Source organism: Moschus berezovskii, chromosome 6 (assembly GCF_049115385.1).
Source record: "Moschus berezovskii isolate FMDL1 chromosome 6, NW_MosBer_1.0, whole genome shotgun sequence".
Classification (NCBI taxonomy): Eukaryota; Metazoa; Chordata; class Mammalia; order Artiodactyla; family Moschidae; genus Moschus; species Moschus berezovskii.
In genome coordinates, this window is record NC_142465.1 from 117,314,331 (window position 1) to 117,318,506 (window position 4,176).

General features: G+C 50.1%; 1 non-coding gene across 1 annotated transcript; it reads left to right on the plus strand.

Moving 5' to 3' along the window:
* Positions 1-141: 141 nt before the first annotated feature.
* LOC129537344 (U12 minor spliceosomal RNA) lies at positions 142-291 on the plus strand. The gene has a single exon (XR_008682001.1). It is a non-coding gene; the product is annotated as a U12 minor spliceosomal RNA (small nuclear RNA).
* Positions 292-4,176: the final 3,885 nt, after the last annotated feature.

Sequence of the window (4,176 nt, forward strand, 5' to 3'; positions counted from 1 at the left end):
TGAAAAGCGACATAAAACAATGAAATGAATAAGACAACCTTCAACGAACAAAGTACAGGCTTTAACGTTCCACTTTTATACTCACCGTATTGCTAATGAGAATGGGATTCATTACCTAGGAAGTAAAACAGGTACTTCCTCATGCCTTAAACTTATGAGTAAGGAAAATAACGATTCGGGGTGACGCCCGAATCCTCACTGCTAATGTGAGACGAATTTTTGAGCGGGTAAAGGTTGCCCCTAAGGTGACCCGCCTACTTTGCGGGATGCCTGGGAGTTGCGATCTGCCCGTCCCCTTTTACTTTAAAAAGTAGAATTGTCTTGGGGTGTGTGTCTATGTACAGGATTAAGGTCGAAAGTAATCATGGGTAGTGTGTTTGCTCCGGATTATAGTTTGCAGCGAACAATTTGCTTCGGCTTTTTAAAGAGGGTTGTGTGGGCGGCCGACATTTATAACGTTCCGTTCCGTTTTGTCGCTCAGTCGTGTCCGACTCTATGCGACCCCGTGGACTGTAGCCCACCAGGCTTCTCCGTCCATGGGATTCTCCAGGCAAGAATACTGGAGTGGGTTACCGTTTCCTTCTCCAGGGGACCTTCCCGACCCAAGGATTGAACCCGGGTCTCCCGCATTGGAGGCAGACGCTTTAACCTCTGAGCCACCAGGGAAGCCCTTTTTATAACGTTAGCCGTTTGTTTTTAAATGCAGCGCATGGGGGTCAAGCAGTTCCGTGTCATACTTCCAGGCTGTATAACCTTCAGAAGCCAGCCGCTTTTCCTTCCTGTGTATGTATATGCCTGTGTCTTCCTGATCTGTACTGTGAAAATGGGGCAAACAACACAGGCTTTTGCGACTAAAGTATGCAACATGTGGAATTGCTTTTTCACTGAACCTCCTGCACTGACCCTGGCATGAGATGGGTAGTCAGTCGTATCTGAGGAGTTAATGAAAGCCGGGTCTCTTCTGGGTCAGTCGGTAAAGAATCTGCGTATAATGCCAGAGATACGGGTTCAGTCTTTGGGTTGGGAAGCTCCCCTGGAGGAGGGAGGGCATGGCAACCCACTCCAGTATTCTTGCCCGGAGAATCCCAAAGACAAGGGAGCTGGTGGGCCGCAGTCCATGGAGTCGCAGAGTCGGACACGACTGAGACATTAATACACACAATCAATGGAAAATACAGGCAATGCCTTGAGCACAGTGCCAGGCACGGACTAAGTGCCCTATGAGTCACTGCTGTTGTTCTTTCCGAAGTCCCGCGAGTGGAGTTAGTTAACTCTTGACAGCACCACAACACAATAAAAAATCCGGCATCGGAAGGTCAGTGGAAAAACAAGCTGGTAAAGCCGGAGGAGGTCTGAGATTGGGCTCCAGACAGAGGGAGAAAATCCAGGTCGCCTCTGCACTGCCCCCACTGGGTGCCGGCCCCCTAAACTACCACTAGAATAGGGTCCTTCAGTGCAGTTCAGTTCAGTTCAGTCGCTCAGTCGTATCCGACTCTTAGCGACCCCATGAACCACAGCACGCCAGGCCTCCCTGTCCATCACCAACTCCCAGAGTTCACTCAAACTCATGTCCATCGAGTCAGTGATGCCATCCAGCCATCTCATCCTCTGTCGTCCCCGTCTCCTCCTGCCCCCAATCCCTCCCAGCATCACAGTCTTTTCCAGTGAGTCAACTCGTCGCATGAGGTGGCCAAAGGATTGGAGTTTCAGCTTTAGCATCAGTCCTTCCAATGAACACCCAGGATTGATCTCCTTTAAAATGCACTGGTTGGATTTCCTGGCAGTCCAAGGGACTCTCAAGAGTCTTCTCCAGCACCACAGTTCAAAAGCATCAATTCTTTGGCGATCAGCTTTCTTCACAGTCCAACTCTCACATCCATACATGACCACGGGAAAAACCATAGCCTTGACTAGACGGACCTTGGTTGGCAAAGTAATGTCTCTGCTTTTTAATATGCTATCTAGGCTGGTCATAACTTGCCTTCCAAGGAGTAAGCGTCTTTTAATTTCATGGCTGCAATCAGCATCCGCAGTGATTTTTGGAGCCCAAAAAAAGTCTGACACGGTTTCCACTGTTTCCCCATCTATTTCCCATGAAGTGATGGGACCAGATGCCATGATCTTTGTTTTCTGAATGTTGAGCTTCAAGCCAACCTTTTCACTCTCCTCTTTCACTTTCATCAAGAGGCCTTTGTGTTCCTCTTCACTTTCTGCCATAAGGGTGGTGTCATCTGCATATCTGAGGTTATTGATAGTTCTCCCGGCAATCTTGATTCCAGCTTGTGCTTCTTCCAGCCCAGCATTCCTCATGATGTACTCTGCATATAAGTTAAATAAGCAGGGTGACAATATACAACCTTGATGTAGGGTCCTTAACTGATGCCATACCTGTGACAGTGAGTGGGATGGCCCTCCACCAGGGAGATTTCGCAACTCTGGGGTCGCACCTGGCGGCCAGGGCGGCGGGGATCCGGTCACGTGAAGAGTGCACGGGGTGGGGCGTCCCGCTGGCCCTCCAACGCCCGAGACGTCCCGGGGCTGGAGGCGCGGGTTACGAGTCTCTCGGCCGGGGTTTCGCTCCGTTTCTTGTACGAGGACGCAGGACTTTTTGCCCGGTGAGAACACACATGGATTGCCAACAGTGCAGCTGCGCTGTAGCCGAAGGTACTGGGTCCTGCCTTCTTTGGAGATTAAGCAAAGATTGTGCCCGGGCCTGGGAGAACCGCAGCGGCGAGGCAGAGCCCGGGAAGCGAGACTGCGCCGGGCGGAGCCCCTGTGTCTGGGCACAGGCCGGTGCTTCCTCCGGGGCCTGCGCCCAGCACTGACATGCTGAAATGTGCATCACTTTATACATTCCTTTCTTTCTTTTTTTCTGTTTACGGCCCAACGGCATGTGAGATCTTCATTCCCCGACCAGAGATGCAACTCGTTACCCACTGCAGTGGAAGCACTAAGTCTTAACCTACTGGATCGCCCCCTTTCCTTTTTAATTTGCTTTTATAATATAGTTGGAGCTTTGCGTTGATTTCTTAAAAATTCAGTATGATATCTATCAGCTGTGAATTCACTTCAAGAGAGTAAAGGGGCTGTTAAAGTGGAAGTTGCTCAGTCTGGTCGGACTCTTTGCAACCCCACGGACTGTATCCTATGTCTCCTCTGTCCATGGGATTCTCCAGGCAAGAATAGTGGAGTGAATTGCCATGCCCTTCTCCAGGGGATCTTCCTGACCCAGGAATTAAACCCAGGTCTCCTGTATCGCAGGCAGATTCTTTACCTGGACCCTGAATGAAGGAACTCCCTTCTCTACCTATAGCCTCCACAGGACAAGGTGACACCCGCCTCACCTTGGGCCACCCCCACCCTCCTAACCCTGAAAGCCACTCACTGCCCTCAGCCTCAGTCTCTCTGTGGAGAGGGGGGCTACTAACTTCTACTTCTTTCAGGGTGTCCAGAGGAAAGTGTACAATGGAAAAGACTGGGGTCACATGGGGTTGTCCGAAGTTAGGACTGGGGACACCTTCTGACATGGCAGAGATGATCTGTGCAAGACTGGGTGTGAGGGATGCTGAACTCCCGGTGTCCACACTCTGTTTTCCAGGAATCTATCCTAAAAGAAACCACCAGAGAGGAGGCTGGAGATAGTCACTGTTATTTACAAAATCCACAAACTGGAAACAGCCTAACTGTCCAACAGCAGGGATCTGCTACATAAAACCCATGATCCATCAGGCTTATGGTGAGTTTCTGACCATAGAGGGAAAGCATACCTGCCATTAGGGCAAGCAGCAGCCGCACAGTGGACCGTGTGATTTCATCTCAGTTCTAACTGTTTGCCTCTGGATGTCCACTATTTTCCTGGGTATAGTTTTTGTTTTTTCCGCATATATATTTTTTCCTGTGACTATTTCTTTTCCTGTGTGTATTTTTCTGTACTCTCCACAAATTTTCTTTTTTTTGGGGCCGTGCTGCAGAGGCTGTGGGATCTTAGTTCCCTGACCAGCAATAGAACCCATGCCCCCTGCAGTGGAAGCACAGAGTAGAAGAACAGCCAAGGAGTTCCCCAAAGTTCTACTACAAACACAAACCTCAGAAATAAATGCCAGGTCTTGCACAGCCCCTTCCCCCGCTCCCGCCCCAACAACGTAGGTCACAGAGCCTCCAGGAGTTCCAAAAGGG